At 44.8% G+C, this 23,417-nt stretch overlaps 3 non-coding genes across 3 annotated transcripts; all 3 read left to right on the top strand.

Moving 5' to 3' along the window:
• The first annotated feature begins 1,802 nt into the window (after positions 1–1,802).
• Positions 1,803–1,874, top strand: Trnac-gca (transfer RNA cysteine (anticodon GCA)). Its single transcript has one exon. It is a non-coding gene; the product is annotated as a tRNA-Cys (tRNA).
• Positions 1,875–17,813: 15,939 nt separating this feature from the next.
• On the top strand, positions 17,814–17,884 carry Trnac-gca (transfer RNA cysteine (anticodon GCA)). Its single transcript has one exon. It is a non-coding gene; the product is annotated as a tRNA-Cys (tRNA).
• Positions 17,885–22,913: 5,029 nt separating this feature from the next.
• On the top strand, positions 22,914–22,985 carry Trnac-gca (transfer RNA cysteine (anticodon GCA)). Its single transcript has one exon. It is a non-coding gene; the product is annotated as a tRNA-Cys (tRNA).
• Positions 22,986–23,417: the final 432 nt, after the last annotated feature.

Here is a 23,417-nt window from a genome sequence, read left to right as displayed (position 1 = left end):
ACACGATGCGGTGCGTGCTCGAGTGCTGTGACATCACTTTCGATGGCGTCGCAGTGCTCCAGCTTGACCTAGAGAAAGCGTTTGAATGTGTGTCTCATGATATTTTGTTTGCCATTCTGGATCACGTTAATGTAGGTGCCATCATCACTGAGGGAGTGGCATTGGCGTATCAGAACTGCACAACACGCTTAATTGTGAATAAATCATTGGGGGCCCCCATTAACGTCATGCGTTCTGTGCGTCAAGGCTGCCCCCTCAGTCCTCTTTTGTTTGCAGTTTACATTGAAACGATGTGTTTGGCGATAACTGAGAATGATCAAATACGCGGTTATAGCTGCAACCACAGAAGTCAAGCTCCTATAGCATATGCAGATGATATCGCCGTGTGTTGTACAGAGAAAGCGTAACGGAAACAATACGCGTGGTGAAACAGTTTTGTGATGTAACGGGCAGCAAAGTGAACTGGGGTAAGTCCCTCGGTTTGTGGCACGGAGAGTGGTCCACGGCCCCGGACAACTTTGCGAATGTGAGCTGGGTGAAAACCCCTACCAAGTATCTCGGTGTTCCCTTGGATAGCTACAAACAGAGCGAGGAATACTGGACGAACCAAATAAAAGAAACAAAAGAAAAAGCAGACAGGTGGAAAGGCATCAACCTGTCCATTTTCGCAAGGGCTACTGTATGTAATTTGTTTTTCATTACGAAGTTGTGGTACGTCATGCAGACATTGTTTTGTTCAAGGGTAAATGTGCAAAGATTGCACAGAGTGTTCGCCGTTTTTATCTGGGACTCTAACTGGGAAAGATGTAGCCGAACAAATCTGTTCAGGCGGGTGAAGGAAGGTGGCCTGGGCTTGGCGCATCTTTTTGTACGACAGCTTGTCAATAGATTTTTGTTTTTTCGAGATGTGCGTGATCCTTTTCTGCGTACGGTATTACAGCTCAGATTAAGAGCTGCGCTGCCGGCGCTCATTGTTAGTACCAATAGTATGCCAGGAACGATTCGCGGCTATCTTAAAGAGGTAGTCGGCAGTGTGCGCTTTCTTTCTGTGCGTTTTTCTTTCGATTATTTATCTGCCGTGAAAAGAAAGACATTATATAAAGATGTATGCGATATTATATTTCCAGTGCCATTGTACAGAGCGATATACAGTGGAGGACCAGGACAGGATGTCCTTAAACGGGTGAAAAGAATGGAGGTGCCTACTGGGGCAAAAACATTCTTTTTTAGGCTACACACAGGAACACTGTCAGTGAAGACATTCATGGAAGAACGCGGCTTCCTTGTACCATGGGGCCCACACTGCTTGATTTGCAAGCAACCTGACACGATAGATCATGTGTTTTTGCATTGCTGGGAAGGGGTGTACTTCTGGGACGTCCTAAAACGGACAATCAAGAAGGAGTTTCCGTTGAATCCGCATGGGATCAGGTACTTACCGATTGAGAATGAGGACGGGGTTCCATACGACCTAATTATGCTCAATGGCCTCCACTGTTTATGGCGGGCACGAATGGCTGGGTACCATTGCGACCCAGATGCTAGGCCTGCTCGTATTTATTTTCGAGAAAGTATGTCTCGTTTCATGGAAATTAAGAAAATGCAAGATATTGTACCCGATTGGCTGTCGAGGATAGAACCTCTGACAGCTTTAAAAGAATTTTAGTTTGACAACGCCAGTCCATGTTGGGCTGATGGCTTTCATGTTTTTCAGTATGTTCTGTAGGTGTTCTTTTTGTGATGTCTGTTTCTATACTGTGTGCATTGTCCATTGTCAAAGACCGGCAATAAATAAAAAAAAAAGTGGCATAGCTCAGTGGTAGATCATTCGACTGCAGATCGAGAGGCCCCCGGTTCAAACCCGGGTGCCCCCTTTATCGTTTTTTTATTTGCAATATTTTTTTGTCTGAAACTCATAAACGCCCCTTCTCTGCATCTCAGTTGTCGGGGGCACAGCTCGATTCTGCTTCCGGCCACCGAGCGTGACGGACGTGTGATGACGGGCTCCGTAGGAGCGGCTTCAGCGGCCATGTCTGGTCGCGGTAACAGGGCTACTGAAGAGGAGAGCACATACCCGGTTGTTTTGCCAGGGCTGCCTACAGGGCGTTTTGTTGTAAATACTGTTTTTTTTCACGCCGATATCAGGGCCCGCCCGTATCGGGTCGAGGATTTCCGGGACACGTTCGCCCAGCATGAGCTGCTCGCCGATGTTATCGCCCTGGGGGCGTATCGGATGAGCCACGTCTGGGCCGTTACTCTCAAGGATTCTGAAGCAGTAACGAAGATTGTCAGCGTCGGTGAGCTGTTGGTGAAAGGAAACCGCTGCCTGGTGATTGATCCGGCGAACCAGGACGTGCGACTCAAGCTTCACCGGCTGCTGCACAACGTGCCGGACGAAGACGTACGCGCCGCCTTTGCGCCATACGGAAAAGTCACCGAGGTATCCCGGGAGCGTTGGCGTGTGCGGGGGTATGTCAGAGAAGGGCTCTACAACGAGGCTCGTCACACTGAAATTGAAAGCTGGCGTGAAACTCGACGACTTGCCGCACCAGCTCAACATTAGCGGTGAGTAGCGCTTGTCGTCGTACCAGGCAGGCCTCCGTTATGCCTTCGCTGTCGGAATACGGGCCACATCCGTGAAGATTGTCTGGTCCCACGTTGCGGAGCCTGCCGACGGATGCTCGCATAAGACGGCCAATGTGCCCGCACTTATGCGAGCATCGCTGGCCCCGGGACTAGTGAAGACTCGTCTGAGCTGCTAATGGACGAGGCGGATGCGGAGGATGCGGCCCGTGAAACTGGGCAACTAGCGACTCGGGATGGGCCTACGTTGACGCCGCTGACTAAGCATAGTGCGACGACGTCCAATGCAGTAGCCGCGGCCGTAGAAGTGCAACGTGAGGATCAGCCGGAATCCGAAGGCAAGCTAGAGGATACGACGACAGTTTCAGCCAAAAGTCCCGACAACGTGGAGCTTAGGAACCCTGAGACCATGGATTTCAGCCACGAGGCTGCCGCCCTGACAGCTGGGAAGCGCTCCCACGAGGAGTTCGTCGGTAAAAAGCCAGAGCCAGGTGGTGGCAGTGACGAGCCGCCGCCAAAAACCCCAGGAATTCGGCGCTTTACTTTAAACCCGCGGCTCAACTTAGCGGCCGAGACACGACAGACGGACAAACCGCCTCCGTAGCCTTGCAATGTGTTCCTGTGCGGGTGTGAGTGGGTGCGTGTCTGGTTCTTCCCCGGTTGTGGCGGCAAGTGTATCAACTAGACAGTGTGCACAGGTTTGGAACTACCGGCGAAGGAATGCCTGCCGGTTTTCCCGATGCCTGCACACGGATCCGAGGAAGGGCGACGCCGTACAGTGCTCCCGGCGGGACAAAGTATGGTGTTCAATGTATGTCACAGGTCTCTTTTCCTAACGCATGGCGATGAAACTGGACGTAGCATTACGCGTAGTGACTCTGAATGTCAGGGGCCTTGGTGCACGAAGGCGTCAATGTCAACTTAATCGTATTTTCGCTGACAACGCGCTGGACATCGTAGCCGTCCAAGAGACGAAGATTGACAGCGAAGAATTTACTGAGCGTATGGTGTCCACCTTTCGTGCACACTTCAATGTCTGTGTTTGCCATTCTGTTGGAACATCGGGTGGGTGTGTCCTGTTTCTCCGCAATAGTTTAGGCATTATCGTGGAGTCAATTTTTTCTTGCCCAAGTGGTCGCTTTCTCGTCGTAGACTTTTCGTGTTCGAAGTTGTGTTGGCGCATTATATGCGTGTATTCACCAAATGTTGACTCCGAACGCCGCGATTTTTTTAACCGTCTAGAGTCCTACATTGTTCGTGACAAACTGCTGTTGCTCGTGGGCGATTTCAACTGTGTGTGTGCCGCTGCCGATCGAGTGAAGGGTACGCCTGTGCGTGATAGGAGCGCACAATTGTTAAACGGGCTGGTTCATGACAATAGCTTAGAGGATATTGGCAGCATATTCACCTACGGGAAAAGACCGCAATACACGCACTTTCAACGAGATAGCCATGCCAGACTGGATAGTATTTACGCATCCGTTGAGCTTGTACCCCTTTGCACAGATTACAAAGTTGAACCTGTGGCTTTTAGCGATCATTGCCTGGTGATCGCAAGTTTTGGTGAGAAAGAAAGGAGTACGCGCTTCAACTGGAATCTCTGGAAATTCAACGCTAAACTTTTGGAGGACGAGGGATTTGTAAAGGGCATTGCAGATGAGATGCAGAAGCTGCTCCAGGAGCGGCCCAGTATTTTTTCCGTTCAGTGGGAAGACTTCAAGGAGTGGCTAAAAAGTAAAGCCATAGAAAATAGCTGCTGCAACCGACACAAAGAAAAGCAAGAGGAAAAAGCAGCGCGCGAGCAACTGCAGTTCTTAATAAGCATGGAGAGTACCGAGCCTGGGAAGTATGCGAAATATATAAGGGATGTGAAAAGCCAGCTTGAAAGAATAGACACTGAAAGGTATAAATCAGCAGTTATACGCGCAAGAGCACAGAAACTGTGGGCCGGTGAAACACCAATGAAGCGAGCTTTAACAGATGAAAAACGATACGCTTGCCAAAAACAAATCAGGCAGATAAGAAATGGTGATGAAACTTCAAGCGATGCTAATGTAATCCAGCAGGTATTTAAAGAGTACTTCAGCGACCTTCTTGGCCATGCGAGAGAGATGGGTGATGCTTTCTGTTGTGATTTTTTGTCTCTCCTGCCAAGACTTGAGGACGATGTAAAAGAGCGTCTTGAGATGCCCATAACTGAAAACGAAATTGAAGCTGCAATAGAAGACCTACAGACTGGTAAAGCTCCAGGACCTGATGGGCTTGGTGCCGAGTTTTACAGGACATTTAAGCCCATAGTCACTCAGTTACTGTTACGAGTATTGACTGAGGCGTATGAGCGAAAGCAAGTACCACTGTCATTCACCACATCGCACATAGTGTTAATCCCAAAATCAGATGACCCAGAGAAGCATTTGTTGGTGGGGTCCTATCGCCCGATCAGCCTCACCAACGTTGATTACAAAATATACATGAAAGTCCTTGCGAAGAGATTACAGGGCGTGATAACGAAATTGGTTGGACCGCATCAGACTTGCGGAATGAAAGGACGTAGCATTGCCACGAATGTACATGTCGCACGTACGGTATTGGAATGCTGTAATGCGCTGGGGGATCGGATTGCAATGATGCAACTAGATCTGGCAAAAGCGTTTGATCACGTCTCACATGATATTATTTTTTGCATACTAGAGCACGCTAATTATATATGTAATATTTTCCCAAGTAACGCAAAATGTTGCCATAACGTTCTCTGAATGTGCACAAATGTCGGCGTATAACGTTGCCTACATGCTGCTAATGTCCTCTTTTTTGATCGCCAGACAACGTTGGGTCGTAACGTTGTGGCAGCGTTGAGCAGCACATTCACGACGTTAACATAACGTTACCAGAACTTCCTGGCAACGTAATGTGGATGTTGCCTTTTGTCACTTGAGCTTTCAGGCAACGTTCGTATGTGACGTCGAAGCAACACTCAACTGACATTGCAGAATATTTGTAGACATGCATAACAGCAGTGCTGTCAGCATGACATGGCTGACAGCACCGCAAACCCTTAAATTTATATTTGCTTGACAGATAATTTACTCTAGTAGTTTTCATGTTGCATATGCATGAAAATGTGAAACAAGAATTAGTGAAAAACAGCATCTATTACGTATATATCTTGTGTAGCTTACCAAGATATCTGTGTACCTTACCTTGTGGTAAGATACACTATATACGTAAAATAATGCTGTTTTCACCAGTTCTTGCTTACGACATGAAAACTACTAGAATGCATTATCTGTCAAGCAACTATAAATTTAAGGGTTTGCGGTGCTGTCAGCCGTGTAATGCTGACAGCACTGCTGTACAGGCAGCTCATCTGTCTTGCACTATATATAGTACCAACGTGCCCTAAGCCAGAATCTTTAAAGTGTTTCACATGGTGGTTTGCCTGACTTGTCTTGCTGTTGTCCATAGCAAGCATATAAATGCTAACTGCAAGTAAAAGTGCACAATGCAAAGCTGCGAAGTGGTTCATAAGAACAATTTTTCATTTTGGCTATAACAGCAAGAGAAGCAGCATGCACGTCCAATGTGCAGAGGTTCTCGTATAAAGGTTCTCGCAGCAGGAAAGTAAATATATTCCACAAATGTTCATTTCCTTAAACATATCATTTAAGCTTAGACCACAGAAAAAAATCAGTCTTTGCTTCCGACTTACTGCTCTAAAAATCATGTGTCGGTAGCTGCATGTGCTTTCAAGAAATTGCATAATAGCCAACATCAGCTGCTAAGAACAAATGCTAGTATGTAGGAATTGTTTGTGCAGGAGGAATATGTGGTGGTTGAATATGCACCCATGAATATGCATTGGTCCAACTTAAATAATAGTGAATGCCATAGACAAACCTCGTTATAATGTCAAAGCATGCATTTATTTACTGTCTGCTTACATCTTCCTGGCAAACAAATGACACTTATATAACAGTAACTTAAAAACTGATAACACACTGATAACACACTTAAATATATTTTCTTTTAAACATCAAGGTCTTCTATCGCATATTAAGACTCTACTAACAGCTACAACTACAACACAATATATTTTGCTTTCCCATGTAGGTCAGACTTCGAAATTTTTTGCTTTTTGTCGAGTTCCCTTATTTTAAATGGCAGAACACAATTTATACTTCTTAATAAAAGCACAAATACTGTCCTCCTTCACTTTGTAATGTACAACACAACACAGTAACATACCAACAACACAACACAGTAACACAACACAGTAACTTGCAGACATGGCAGCAAGTGTGAAGTAGTCAACACAGCCCAAGGCGTAGAGTAACAGAAAGTCATCCAAGCACTGACAGCCAGCCATCACTTTTGCAGAGGATGGCCAGCAGCACAAGTGATGCACACATGCCTCCCTCGGTAGCTTCACTTGCATCCAGACCTCACTAGTTTCCAAGCCAATAATGCGGTAACCTGCAGAGACATCAATTACATCAAACTATAAAGTGCCATCTGAAACACTGAAGTAAGCCATGTTTACTGTGAAAACAGGCTGTAAAAATGCTTACAAACGACTTAAGCTTCGCATAACTGTGAAACAAACAATAGTGACTTTACACAGGAGAATAATGCAAAACATCAAAAAGCAAAATTTCAGTAAAACCTAACCATTATAGCTGTAAGTTTGGACACAAGAGCAAGGAAAGCACAAAAAACAATGCCCACAACTTCCTTTATTGCGCTAAGCAGTTAAGACGTTAGTATCAATATATTCCTTTCACATAAAGCTTCCTTGCAATGCCACGGCTGCTTGTTACATACAGTTCAGTCTTTGAAGAAAACAAAAATTAACAAATGATGTGAATGCTCTACCACGGTACCAAAAACACATTTCATTCGTGATGAAAGAAAGTTCCAATGAGTGAGTGATAAAATTGACTTGTTGGTACAACATATTGGTCAATTGCAGCACAGATATTGACAGAAAAGACGAGACAATAGACGTGTGCTGACTTCCAACAAAAAGCTTTATTTTCAGCGACCCATGTTTATAGCCGTCACTCATCACATTGCACACGCGCAATTCACACCCTTAGGAAGGTCAACTCTGTCTGATAAGTGCACAGATGCTGACACACACAGAGCCAAGTCGCGCAATCTTTTCAGCTTCAATAATTTCACGTGTTAGTTGATCACCGCTACTGCTGACAACAGTACACCGAGCAAACAATGGTTCACAGGCACATGAACTGCAACAACATGCAAGCCAACTGTCATGCACGTTTTTCTTGACATTGTAGAGTGTTCTCTCAGCTGGTCATTGATACAGCGTCCTGTTTGGCCTATGTACTGTTTACCACAAGAAAGAGGCGTACAGTTATTCATGTTGATAACATAGGTGACGAACAGATTTTTGTGCTTTTTGTTACACTTGTGTGCTGCGCTGAAACATTTCCTTTGATTACACAACTTTATAAGCTTCTGAGGTGCAAAGAAGACAACTTTAACTTTGGAACGATGTGCAGTTTTCACGATATTGTGAGACAGCTTATGAATGTATGGTATGACAGCCACTTTAAGTCTGTCAGATGGAGTGATCACATGGCAACCACTCGGTGCATGCGCTTTTCAGAGTAGAGGTCAAGTGTTCACTGCATCTGACAGACATAAAACTGGCCGTCATACCCTACATTCATAAGCTCTCACAATATCAAGAAAATTGCATATCATTCTAAAGTTGTGTAATCAAAGGCAATGTCACAGCACGCCACACATATGCAACAAAACACCAAATTCCGTTTGTCACCTGTGTTAGCAACGTGGTTTATTGTATCCCCTTGTGGTAAACAGTATATACGTCAAATGAGACACTGTATCAATCACCGGCTCAGAGAACACTTATACAATGTCAAGAAAAATGTGCGTGACAGTAGGCTTGAATGTCACTGCAGTTCGTGTGACTGTGGACCATCGTTTGCTCAGTGTACTGTTTCCAGCAGAAGCAGTGATCAACTAACACGTAAAATAATTGAGGCTGAAAAGATTTCGCGACTTGGCTCTGTGTGTATCAGCACACCTTCTGTACACTTGTCAGACAGAGTTTACTTTCTTCCTAAGTGTGCGAATTGCGCATGTGCAATGCAGTGACTGACGGCTATAAACATGGGCCAGCAAAAATAAAGCTTTTTGTTAAAGAGTTGCCGCATGTCTCTCGTCTTGACTCTTCTGTTGTTGCCTACATCTGCACTGCAATTCAGTGCCTGAACGACCAGCTACAACTACGCTACAGGTGTTGCATATGGGGAGAAGGGTTGAATATTGCTCTACACCGCAAAAGTTGTCGTTGCTATCCGCGGATGACGAATACAGAAGTTCTGGCCGTGGAAAAACCAAATTAGAACGCGAGCTTTTGGAAGCGGTGTTAATAGAAAATTCTGGACCTGATAAGTAGGTTAGCGCCACTTCGCAGGCAATTTTAAACAAAGAAATGCAACTCATGAGTAGCCAGAAATAAGCTGGTTTGTTAATTCTGCTTTTGTTTTTTCTTGGGCTACCTAAACGCGAAAAACTTTGTCACTCGATTGAACCACTCGGCCAAAACCAAGCATGAGAAGATGATTTTTTCTCCTCAGGGGCACCACATTTTGAAAGATATGCATCAAATGCATCTGAAAAGTTAATCATTTCGGTGCAATACATGCATTGTTACAAACATTACAAAAACTTGAAAAAATGTGAATGATACTTACTACCCACAGCTTCCAATTTATCGGGGCTCAATGTCGGCTTCTCAACAGCACTGCCGTCCTTCAAGCACCGACAAGGAGCCCCTGTGACGCTCCTACGCCGAGCGCCAGGGCTCCCCACATCAGTTATGCTAGTTCTTTGCAGAACAGGGAATCCCGGCGATGGCACTGGAGCAGGCCCCAGTTATCGTTGCCAATGTATACAACATTTCCTAGGTGTACCTGCAATAAAAGATGGCAGAGACACATTAAGACTGCTTACGTGTGGGAACGTGAAAGCACCTTTAGTCAACCAAATGGCTGCAATGTGACGTGCACAGTGTGACACGCACTAGGCACACCTTAAGTCAGCCAGAACCAAAGAGCTGCCGTGGCGTAAGGGAAGCATGCTCCTTTCACACTCCAGGTTCTATTCCTACCCAGTCTGCACAACTTTCTTATTAAAGCAATTAATTTGCTTTGTTTACATGAACCTACCTAAATTTGACATTACTCAAGCGTTTTGATGTGCTTTTATTGCTTGTGCAATAGGCTATCGGTTTTATGTCAATAAGTGCTGTTAGCAAAAATAAATATGTCTAACCGTGCGATAAATGTAACCGGAAATGGCAGGTATGTCCAGTGGCATTAGTGGGGGGGCTGCAAACAAAATTATATAGCTTACCCTGTTTCAAGCTTATTTTAAAGAGCAGTTTCAGTGAGCCCAAGTAGAGTCAGCTTTTTGCAGTGCAGAAACAGATACAGTTTGTGCCAGCCAACCAGATGAAGAGCTGTCCTAGTAACTGTCTCTAATCACCCTCTCAGCAATTAGTGATAGCCAAAGTAGAGCTTGTATCTCTACAACTGACACATGTCCCATTTCCTTAATGTGGTATTCGTCACTGATTTTGATGGTCAATTGGTTGCCATAGATGAACAATCGAAATTTGGCGTGCAGCACCAGTCGTGTTAGTGCATCATCAAGTGGCACGAACATATTTCTCCCTTGAGTGAATTATGGTGCTCTCCTGGGCACATGTTGAGGCACCAGCCAGTCTGCCCCATGTACATTTGACTGAATATATACATGATCAAAGGAACAGACTGCTACCCCTGCCGAACACAAGACAAATTGGGTTGCATCTTTAACTCAGCAAGCCTCAATTCTCATGTGGACTGCTATGCATGCACATTTCCAGTGAAAAATAAAGTAGGCAGGATATGCACGACAGTTCACAAGTGAATTCAGAAAGGCGAGCAGGCAAGGGAGGTTTGCTTGGTTAAAGATACCACCAAATTTGTCTAGTGTGTATGAGAGGCAGCTCACTGTATTTCTTTCACACCTGGTCAAATGTATAACGAGCAGACTGGCCAGTAACTAAAGGTGCCAAATAAATTCCCATATTTCACTCAAGAGACCAGCTTGCTCGTCCAGTTTGGCCGTGCATTGCCGCGAAAGGACTTCAGACTGGATTAAGATCATCTGTTTTCACCTACGGTGAAAAATTCACACGACAGATCAGTGAGGCATGCCACATAAACAAGACATGCGAGCTAGACCCCATGATCAATTCATGTAATAAAAGGCGTCCTTACTAGATGACAAGTGATTGAAGTTAGTCTGCACCCCCCCCCCCATATTTACTTTCCTTTTTACACAAATACCATTTATTGTGATTTTATGCTTTTATATTACAACTTATGCCTTCCCTCTGAACGAAATTGTGCACAAAATAAGCACACATCCAGTGTTGCTATTTTTAATCCTTCCATCAAAATAAATGGTCAGTTAGCCGCAGTCATGTTGTATGGTACCCTTTTCCTCCCCATGTAAATTCTATCCTGAAAAGTTACATGAACTGACCGGCAAACTCATACGTACACTATTATTTCACCTAGCAAACACGGCTGGTTCTTAGAAAATGCACAAATACGGTGATAGGTATCTGTTGGCATACTGTAGCAATAGTAAGTGCCAGTTACCTTCGACACTAGACAGTTTGAGTATAGCATATGCAACTAATAGCGTATGCCTATACGCTATAGTACAGCGTACACTAAACAGCACACATTTATTAGTTTTAGTTAGCCTGCGAGATCTTCCGATCTCAGAGGTCATATGCCATCGTCGCACCTATCTCTCGACTTCACTGACAGGTGGCGCTGATATATGTCGGTTTCCCTCGTTAGGCTTCGTGTCGTTCGAAGCGAGAAGCGATCTCGAAAACTCCACAAGGTTAACCATATTACACTGTTGTCAAAGCGGCCTGATGGTAAGCGAAAGCTATTTACACAGTCATTTGCTACGAACGAAGCGAATTCTGCAAAAGCCAAGCCAAATTCAATTCGAAGCGGGCAGAGGGGACCACCGCCATGTTTAACGTAAACCACGCACAGACGGTAATGCTAAATCTGAGAAATAGCATGCATACGCTATCGGTCGGATAGCGTTCTGCACATGCGCAGTGATGACCCGCTATTTTATATCATACGCAATGACATAGCGTACGCTAAACTAAAACTGTCTACTGCTGCAATACTTCAGCTGTCAGGCATCTACAGTGCTTAAGACACCACAGAAGTGTAAGTGCACAACAAAAACAAGCGGCGCATCAACCATAAATTTGACTTGAGAGTAGTGACAACATAGGCTGTTTCGTGTAGCTAAAACACTAGCCAATATGTAGAAAGTATATGCACAAGTATACATACCTATAGATATTTGCCTACCTAACTTAAAACTATAAGAGCTTACAGTGCATATGATGCTTGTTCTAGACACTGGTATTTTTCAGAAAAATACTCTTAGAATTAGATATAATGCTTTTTCAATTCATCCAGCCAGTAAATGAAGTCGTACACATATCATTATAATTTGGACTTGCAGGTTGAACATATTCTGACCTGAGCAGCGCCAAGCAGAATGAATAGACCGAATGCCCACTGTGCTGACCAAATACACAGGATAAAACAGAAAATATGGAAAGGGACCCCAAAGTATTAGAAATACTTCTTGACAGCTGTAGAATTAGGGTTTGTTGGTTGATTGTCACTATTAAAATTACACTAAAGCCAATAAGACTGTTCTGTATGGTGTAGTTGAAATCAAATTCATTTGACGAGCAACATTGCAATAACCAGCAAACATGGCAAGAGCAAGCAGACATGTGCGAAATAGTGTGCTTTTTTAATAATAGAGCATCAATACAATTAACTACCTACCAGTTAGCTATGTGTTCTATGCTGTATTGACTAGAAAAAAAGAGAAAAATAATGTAACTGGACATAGACTTGCAACTGCTACAATGCCTACTTGCATATATGGGGATAGCTTGCCAAGAATATTAAAAAATGGGAGAGAAAAAAGCAAGCTTACTAGAAAACACTTCAGAACTGTAATAACTGCAGCACAGTGAATACTGGTCTTAATGTATCATTTCAAGAAGTTTGAGCTCATCAAATGTGTATTTTCCAGTGGCAGTTATTCTTGGAACAGGACAGAAATAATCGTGAATTTGAATGTTAAACAATGGTAAGCACACTGTGTGCTTACACCTATGACATACTTGGCCCATTACACTTTGAATTCTTATATGCGCAGAAGCTGCACAAGAGTGTAGTGTAAACACTAAAAATTCGGAAATAAAATCCTACAGCATAAGAAACAGTTTCAAAACAAGAAAACCAAAATGAAAAGTGATAAATAGTGTGTACTAAGCAAAATTAAAATGTAACTTGCAGCCAAGCGATTGATGCAAGAAAAAATACTTAACATCAAGACATGTTAGGTCTACTTTTATATAGAACACAATAAGGTGTGCATAACAGCTATGAACACAAATAAACAGCAAGGTGCATAAATATTTGGCCTATTTAGTAAGCTGTGTTGACTAATGTCGATTAACTTATCCACAAATGATACCAAGATGCTATTTTTTGGAACACGTACACTACATACATACATACCTGACCCGACCATCCAGATTACACGTTGCACTACGGCAGGCATGGCCAAGGGGTCTGGTGGCTCCTCCGTTATGTGGGCACTGTTATGGGTCACAGCCTCGCCACTATAAAATAAGTTCTGTGTTAACTTATAGCAGAGGCACACAGCTTTATAAAGCTGTCAAATTGTCTAGACATGCATGGAGCATCTAAATATAGTCACAAAAACAATGTTTGCATTATTGCAGGGTGGCAACAGAGCACAAAGTAGAAGTCACTGATGAATGTCTTGATAATGGGGACCCTTTGATCACAGTAAAATTATTGACACGCAGCAGCACATAGCAAAGAAATGTTTGTTTACAAAACAATTCATTTTTTTTCATGACTCAGTTTAACTTTCCCCTGTCATGTTTAGTTACGTATAAGGTATGTCAAAACATCTTGTCTTAAAAAGTAAGTTGGACTAGTAGCAAGCTGTGATTGCTTAATTTTTTTTTCTCTAAAACTGTCGTAAACCGAAAACTTCGTAAGCAGATATTATTTACAACGTCGAGGCAAGGAAACAAGTTTCCTTGGACAAATAGATATGAAACAAGTTTCCTTGCCATGTAAGCAAGGAAACATCATTGCAATAAGAATCGGTGAAGAGGCAAATGAGTCGTTATTATGCAACTTCAGCAGAAAAGCGGGGGCTCACGCGCCGCACGCACATGATGAACACGATTATTTTCGAACGTTATATTTCTCATCGGAAGAAAACGCTTATCAAGATTTTCAATTTCGCATCGAAGCAATAAACTTGCGTAACTAATTGCTGACAACCAGCGATCAGCAAGCATCAGCACAGGTATTACTGTTGTCGCGGGACTTCTATTTCATACGCTCGCGCACGCTATGCACACACGAGAAGCTCACACAACACGCGTGTAGTTAGCCAGCATGATTACTTACATTTTGAATGGTACGACGCGGTTGCGAAGCGCTCTCCAAGTTGCCGGTGCTGCGTCGACGATGGTACTCCCCGCATACATGCCGCTGCGTAGTGGACGAGCTGAGGCACGCCAACACACATTATTTCTTTGCGACGTCCACCTAACTTTTCAGAACGAGAACAAAGAGACCGCACTCCACGGCATAAAATCGTTGGGCCACATTTGCCTGGCGCGCCACGCATACGGCGAGTTTGCAGCATGACACAAGGTATCTTCAGGCACTTCTGTGCACGCTAACTGCGACCTACTTCATAACAGCAAACACAAAAACACACGATCAAGCAAACGCGACGCTCGTAGCACCCCGCACATACGACCGCCATCACAAAACACGGAGGAAAAACAATAGCGCCACCTGCATACTTGTGAGAATGTTGTGGCCTCTGTGATGACAAAAATATTAACCAGTACACTCGCATACTAAAAGTTTGTGCCGGGTTACACACAACTACGTATAGTTGTTGCAAGACAAAATAACCGTAGAACAATCTATATTTTAGACTATAGTTTAGCGTAGAAAGAAATTTTAAAACGTATTTTACCTTTGAATTGCTTCCGCCGTCTGCAGCCAGCATAAGCATGGCCTTTGAGATCAGCATACGTTATCCTTATCAAGCCGTCGCTGTGGCCTGATTTGAACGGTTTGGGCTGTCTCGAAGCTGACTCGAAGCCAATCCATGACGTTTAGCGATGCTGCCTACTTTTCCTACGCCGTCACTTAGTTTTAGATAACTTTCTGATGTCGTCAACATGAATTGTAGCCTCAGGAATTGTTGACACGATATCGGAGGTACAGATGTGCAGTGTTCGATGTTTCCGTGCGCGTTGTGACTGTTTCAGGCGGAAAGGATCAAATCCACGAGGGTTGATAGCTCGTGTGGCGCAGGTTACACCCGTATCGTCCGCATTTCCTTTCGTGTCGGTGTGTTGAATGTGCGCGGGTTTTGCTCCTGTCGTCCGTACCTTCTGTGTTTATCGTGCGGCTCGCGAAGATTCCTCCTAAAAAAAACAAAAAAAAAAAACATGTCTGCAGCAGCGTGCATGTATGTGTCCTGTGTGGTGTGTGAAACAAATGTGCGCTGGTGTACGATGTGTTTGCAGCCCTATTGGTGGCTTATAGTCCTTTGCTCTAGTGCCCTTTCTATGATGTAAACCATACGTGAACTGAAAAAAATGCACTGTTTTTCATATGGACAAGTAGATATGATCTGTGTGTATCCACTGTGCAGTGTGCATGGGTTCGTCATTTTTATGCAGCTCGTATCATAGGGCTTGGGCTAATTCATGATGGCCCTTGCTTAATGTTTCCACTTTTAGAGGCATGTGGCGTGCAAGCAGTCACAAAGTCTTGTGCATTTGGTGTGTAAGAAGGGAATACTTTTATGCGTAACTTTGTCTACTATAGGTGAACCGTTGCAACAATTAGCATTTTTTCCATGTGAATGCTTCTGCCATTTGATATAATTTGTAGCAGATCTTATCTGTGGAGAAGCATAATTAACATCATTTAACATGGTGTTCCTTAGAAGATATTAATTACTGCATAACCACTATACATCTCCATACCTCACTGTATGATAAAGATGAATGTTCAGTTGAAAATGAAAATATCTTATTGTTGCATGAACGTATACATGCGAAATGCTACAGCAGCCTGGCATCACATTAATGTCAATATTGGTGACATCCGGCAACGTTCTGGGAACGTGCTGTTTTGTAACGTTGCTAGATTGATACCATTTACACGTTAAATTGATGTTTACATGCAACGTTGACACAACGTGGGTGTCAGGACGTTGTTGTGACATTTATTTATGACATCACTTGAACGTACAGCTGGCAACGTACATTCAACGTTGAGGTTGGCTGTTTAACGTTGCCTGACATTTGTTACAATCAGGCAACGTTTACGCTACGTTCTGTGTTACTTGGGTTAGTAGGACGTGTGATCATAGAAGGTGTCAGAATGGCGTATGCAAACTGCACCACGCGCATTATTGTAAATGGTGACCTCTCAGACAAGCTGGTAGTGCGTTCGTCAGTAAGGCAGGGATGCCCACTGTCGCCCCTTCTGTTTGCGGCATACCTAGAGCCACTCTGTTTGGCTGTAATCAAAAGTGAACGCATCTCAGGCTTTCGTTTAGAATCAGCGCATGTCAAAATTCTCGCTTATGCGGACGACATTGCAGTATTCTGTTCTAACAGAGATAGTATTATTGAAGTGATCAGCACGGTTGATGAATTTTGCAAGCAAACGGGGTGTCTGATAAACTGGGATAAGAGATCTGGTTTTTGGCATGGTGACTGGGAAACGATGCTCGATCATTTCGCGCGACTGCGATGGTCTTGTCTGCCAACGCAGTATCTCGGTGTCCCTCTTCGGTGTTATCGAGAACCAAGTGAATGTTGGATTGAGCAAGTGTCAAGGGCGAGGGAGAAAGCAGATGCATGGCAGGGGAGGCAGTTATCAATGTTTTCGCGCGCTTCCGTCTGCAACCTTTTCCTTGTATCCAAAATATGGTACATTATGAATGTTTTGTGTGCAATACGGACCAGTATTCAAATGTGCACCGCGTTTTTGCAGTTTTTATTTGGGCGTCTAACTGGGAGAGAACGAGTCGTACCAACTTGTTTCTTTCTGTTAAGGCAGGAGGGCTTGGACTTGTGCACTTATTTCTGCGTCAAGTTGTGTCGCGTTTTATATTCCTCCGTGATCAAAGGGATACTTTTCTGAGCACTGCTATCCAAGTGATGTTGCAGAGACATCTCCCAGAAATCGTTGTTTTATCATGTGAGAGTATGTATGGGGCTATCAATGGATACATGCGAGAGGTTGTACTTTCCGGCTATTGCATGTGCGTTTTTCTATTGAGTACTTGTGCAATGTTTCGAAGCAAAATCTGTATAAGAATCTTGTGGACACAATCTTGCCGATTCCTATTTATCGTTTACCTCACCGTGGAGGCCCAGGGCAAGATGTTCTGAAGCGAGTTAAGAGAATACCGGTTAACCCATCCGTGAAATCCTTTTTTTTTAAGTTACACTCTAACACACTTCCTGTTAAGACGTGGCTGCATGAAAAAGGGATTTTCGTCCCATGGACGATTAACTGCCTGTTATGCAAAAAGCCTGAGACAGTAGAGCATGTGTTCCTTGACTGCTGCGACCCAATTTTTCATTGTGATGTCCTCCAACGAACAGTCAAAAAAGATTTTCCCCTGGATCCATATGGCATCAGGTTCTTGCCCATTGCAAATGAAGCGGAAGTATCATTTGACCTAATCATGCTTTTGGGCCTCCACAGTCTGTGGAAGACGCGAATGCAAGTGCGACGTGCAGATGGTAACGTCCGTTCGACGCGCGAAAACTTTATTCAAAGTGTTGTGGCCCTTAGGGAAGTGTAGCGGGCGCACGCTGAACCGCCTGAATGGATGTCTGTCCTCGAGGACTTGGCTGTCATGAAAAGATTGTAATCCCTCCTACGTCACCCGAAGTAGGCTGATGTTTTTATCATTTGTACTTTTGTTGTTTTCAATGTCACAATCGGCAATAAAGAAAAAAAAGGGGGGGCATAGCTCAGTGGTAGAGCATTCGACTGCAGAACGAGAGGTCCCGGTTCAAACCCGGGTGACCCCTTTATAATTTTTTAATTGCAATATTGTTGTGTCTGAAGCTCATAGGAACGCGCCTTCTCTGCATCTCAGTTGTCGGGGGCATAGCTCGGATTCCACTTCCGGCCGCGAAAGCCTACGGACGTGGTTATCATGTGCTCCGATGGGGCGGTGTTTGCGGCTATGAACAGCCGCGGTAACAGGAATACTTCAGCTGAACATGAGGATTACGAGGTCACCCTACCGACTTTGCCCACAGGTCGTACAGTTTTGAATACCATATTTTTACATGCTGACGTGCGTGCAAGGCCTTACCGAGTTGAAGAATTCCGGGATACGTTGGACCATCTGGCACTGCTCCCTGAGGTGTTAGCCTTAGGGGCGTACCAGATGAGCCATGTGTGGGCCGTCACCTTCAAGAACGCTGAAGGCGTCAAGAAAGCCCTGGCTATAGGTGAAATGTAAGTGAAAGGTCGCCGCTGTATAGTGGTGGACCCGATGAATCAAGACCTGCGCCTAAAGTTGCATTAGTTGTTGTTCAACGTTCCCGATGAAGATGTACGTGCTGCACTTGCAATGTTCGGGACTGTAACGGACGTCGCGAAAGAAAAGTGGCGAGTGTATGACATCCAGGAGAAAACCACGACGACGCGGACGGTGAGCATCAAGCTTCATGCAAGTGTCAAGGTTGATGACCTCCCGCACCAGCTTCGTGTCGGTGGGGAATTGGCACTGCTAATTGCTCCGGGAAGAGCACCAGGGTGTTTGCGGTGTCATACCGCGGGGCATATACGGCGCGACTGCCGTGTCCCTCGCTGTGCTCGGTGCCGTCGTTTTGGGCATGACGAGAACTCATGTGTGAAGACATACGCAAGTGTAACAAGCCCAATGGGAAAAATGGATGTCACAGAGCTCGTCATGGACGAAGCTGACGCGGAAGAAGCTGCAGGAACGTCGCTTCAAGTGAATCAAAAGGAGATACGACCCGTAGACACGCCCTCGTATCCACAAGATAATGGAAAACAAGGAGACCGGTGGGTTGTAGCAGAGACCGACGTAAGGGACGTGCCTGCAAAAATCAGTGTAGGCACCGAGGACGGCGAACCTTCAACAGAGCCAGCGAGTCAGTGCACGAGTAGCATGGACGTCACGGAAGAAGACAGCAGAGACGCAGTCAGCAAACGAGGACGCGAAGCTGCAACAGACGACTCGGACGGACAAGACGTCGCTGGCGCTGGGGAACCGCCAACGAAAACGGTGGTGACTCGGCGTTCATCATTGAAGCCAAAACCCAACATTCCACCAGACAGAAAAGCGGTGCTGAAACCGCCAACGTAGCCGCGAGCTCTGGCACTCTGCGGCTTCTTTGGAGCTATGATAACGCACATGAACGATCGAAAAAGGGTAGTGAGTGGAGCCTTCGGATACGCGACCCAAGCCGAAGCTCGAGGATTGCAGACGTCGGGAACAGGTTGGCTTGTCGCTAATGACCTGCGGGTGTTTTGTTGTGTCTTTGCTCGCGAGGTATGCACCATGGCGTACATATCATTCTAATATATGGCGATAAATCCGAGCACAGCACTACGCATTGCGACTATCAATGTTCGAGGTTTGAATGCTAGAAAGCAGCAGTATCAGCTGAGCCGCCTTTTCTTGGAAAACGACTTAGACGTAGTTGCAGTGCAAGAAACAAAAATAAATAGCGAGGAACAAACTGACCGCATGGTGCTGCCTTTCCGAGCTAGGTACGATGTTTGTGTTGCTCACGCTCTCGGCACATCAGGTGGATGTGCTATTTTCATTAGAAACAGTTTAGGAATAGTTGTTGAGAATGTGTTGTTGTGCCAGAGTGGTAGATTTGTTATAACCAATTTTTCAATGTCCGATTCTGGTTGGCGAATAATGTGAGTATATGCCCCGAATGCCGAAAATGAACGAGAGGTGTTTTTTGAACGGCTGAAGCAGTACTTGATGTGCGAGAGAAAAATAATTATGCTTGGAGATTTTAATTGTGTTTGCTCAGGAGCTCATCGTGTCAAAAATGTTCCAGTAAAAGAAAAGAGTACCTCGCGCTTGATCGCATGGTGCAAGAGCATAATTTAGAAGACATAGAACAGGTGTTGTCTAATGGTACTCGGCCAGTTTTTACGCACTATCAGCGTGCTAGCCACGCGAGGCTGGATAGGATATACGTTTCATTGCAGTTAGTAGCAGCATACCACAATTAGGTCGTTAAACATGTGTCATTCAGTGACCATTGTTTGGTGTTAGTCACATTTGGGACGCGCAAAGAGGCTTCACGCTTCAATTGGAAGATGTGGCTATTTAATGACAAGCTTCTACACAATGAATCGTTCATTGAGTGCGTAAAGGAAAAGTTTGAACAGCTATTTGCAACACACGATGACGTGATAGAGTTGTGGGAGCTTTTTAAAGAAGAAATAACGATTTGTGCAATAGAAAAAGCTAGTGTAATGAAGTACGAAGAAAGAAAAAAAAAGGAGAAAGAAATACAACAAGAACTGGACTTTATGTACCGAGTGGAGGCAGATAAACCTGGTACGTTCGCAAAGCAGATCAACGAACTAGAGTCAACTAGAGCTTATCGACGAGGATAAGTACAGAGGAGCGGTGATCCGAGCAAGGGCGGACAAGCTATGGCTCGGCGAAACGCCCACAAAGCCAGCCTTTGCCGACGAAAAGGCTCACGCAAGGCAAAACGTAATTCGGAAAATAAGTTATAAGAATGAAGTCACCGACGAACAAGCTAAAATACACAGAGCGCTCCTCGAGCACTATAGCGAACTATTTCGAAGAAGTAATGATGTCCCGGAAGAATTCGAACGCGAGCTCCTGGCCAACATGGCAAAACTAGATGACGTATACCGTGAATATCTGGAAGAACCGATCAGCCAAAAAGAAGTTGAAAATGCCATTGAGTATTTAGCTCGGGGAAGTCTCATGGACCTGATGGGTTGGGAGCGGCTTTCTATAAGGCCTTCAGAAAAGATGTGAGCCTCATTCTATTTTTGGTGTGTAGTGAGGCGTGTAGGCGAAAATATGCACCCCCGTCATTTGGGCTGTCGCATGTAGTACTCATTCCCAAGACGGAAGACCCAGAAAAATTGCTGTCAGTTGGGTCTTACCACCCAATAGCGCTGGCTAATGTTGATTGTAAAATCTTTACTAAGATCTTGGCAAAGAGGTTACAGCGAGTTATAACACGAATTGTAGGACCGCATCAGACGTGCGGAATCAAAGGAAGATCAATCTACACAAATATTCACATTGCTAGAACCATTCTGGAATGCTGTGATGCGTGGGGCGAACATGTAGCATTGCTTCAACTTGATCTACAAAAGGCGTTTGATCGTGCATCACATAACGTTCTGTTTTCAGTTCTTCAGTATGTAAATGTTGGTTCGGTGCTCTTCGATGGAGTAAAGATGTGCTATGCTAATTGTACCGCTAGACCTTATAATAAATAAGGAAGTAGGTGAAAGCTTTCACGTACGCTCAAGTGTGCGCCAGGGATGCCCTTTAAGTCCTCTACTATTTGCGTTGTACCTCGAGCCATTCTGCTGAAAGATTCTTTATAACAGTATTGTAGGTTTTCGTTTATAGTCAACGGAAGTAAAGCTGCTTACTTACGCGGATGATATTGCTTTGTTTTGTAGCGATAAAGAAAGTGTCACGACCGCGGAAAAGGACGCTTTATCGTTTTGTAAAATGACTGGTAGCGTCATAAACTTTGATAAGTGTTTAGGGGTATGGCATGGAACATGGCAAAGCACCCCAGCCATCTTTGTGAATGTGAAGTGGACCGTTACGCCGACAACGTATCTCGGGGTGCCGCTTGAGCACTATAAAGAGACTGGGGCAATTCTGGGAAAATTAAACAATGAAGGTACAAGAAAAAGCAGCTAAATGGGGTGGTCGTAGTCTTTCGATGTTTGCCCTCGCGATGGTCTGCAACCTGTTTGCCGTTGCCAAAGTGTGCTATGTATTGCAAGCATTGTGTATGACTAGAGTTCACGTGCAACGTTTGCATCGGGTGCTGGCAGTGTACGTACGGGGATCCAATTGGGAGCGAACGAGTCCAACAAACTTATTTCGATCCGTCAAAACAGGGGAGCTTGGACTGGCGCATCTGTTCTTGAAGCAGATGTGTTTCGTTTTGCCTTTTTAAGAGACCAAAAAGGCCCTTTCCTGGTTAGAGTGATGCAACTGAGACTAGGTATGGCCCTTCCTGAATTCATTGTATCTAGCAGTGTTAACAGTGGCCCTATGAGTGGATTTTTGAAAGAAGTGATATGGGCATTCCGGTTTCTGTAGGTGCGCTTCTCGATGGAGTACCTCAGCCACGTTCCCAAAAAACGTCTCTATAAAGATCTAATTGACATGGTATTGCCAGTGCCGCTGTATAGATCGACGTTCAGTGTGGGTAGTGAGAGAAACGTCCTAAAAAGGGTAAAACGTATGCCTGTCAGGCCATCGGCAAAATCTTTCTTTTTTCAGCTGCATTCCAATACACTACCTGCAAAACCGTGGCTTCAGGAAAGAGGTATTTTTATCCCCTGGTCTGTGGATTGTTTAGTATGCCACAAGGAAGAGACAATCGAACACATATTCATAGACTGCTGGGACGCTGTTTTCCACTGGGACGTCATGCAGCGAACTATAAAGAAAGACTTGCCCATAACACCCTATGGCATACCTTTTCTCCCAACGGAAAATGAAGGAGGAGTGCTATACGACATGTTTATGTTATTAGGGTTGCACAGCCTGTGGCGCACGCGAATGGCTGTTAGACACGCTGACATAAATGTTCGAAGTACTCGTGAATATTTTATTGAAAGTGTCTGTTACATAAAATAAGTGTTCGATGCGCATAACGAAAAGCCAGAATGGATTAGTGTATTAAACGAGCTTGCGAACCTTAGGCGGTTTTAAAATCTCGTGCACGCCGTGCAATCTCGTGCAATCTTCACTTTTACCAATTGTGAAGTGTGGAAATTTTGTGTGTTTTTTGCAAAAGGCAATAAAAAAAAATCGGGGGCATAGGTCAGTGGTAGAGCATTCGACTGCAGTTCGAGAGGTCCCCGGTTCAGACCCGGGTGCCCCCTTTATCAGTTTTTTATTTGCAATACTTTTGTGTCTGAAGCTCATAGGAACGCGCCTTCTCTGCATCTCAGTTGTCGGGGGCATAGCTCAGTGGGCATTCGACTTCCGGCTACCGTCGGGTACGGACGTGGTTGACATGAGCTCCGTCGGCATCGGAGCGGCTTCAGCGGCCGAACAGGGTCGCGGTACCAGGAAAAATATGAACAAGGATTCGGAGTATCAGGTGCTGCTGCCACAATCACCAACTGGGCGAGTTGTTTTGAACACTTTGTTTTTACACGCAGACATGCGTGCTAGACCGTATCGAGTGGAACATTTCCGGGACATGCTGGCAAGTTTGAAGTTGCTGCCCGACGTAGTTGCGCTAGGGGCGTATCAAATGAGTCACGTATGGGCAGTAACATTCAAGAACGGTGAAGCTGTCAAGAAAATGA

Source organism: Dermacentor silvarum, chromosome 1, assembly GCF_013339745.2.
Source record: "Dermacentor silvarum isolate Dsil-2018 chromosome 1, BIME_Dsil_1.4, whole genome shotgun sequence".
NCBI lineage: Eukaryota > Metazoa > Arthropoda > Arachnida > Ixodida > Ixodidae > Dermacentor > Dermacentor silvarum.
This window is presented reverse-complemented; position numbering and strand designations above follow the sequence as displayed.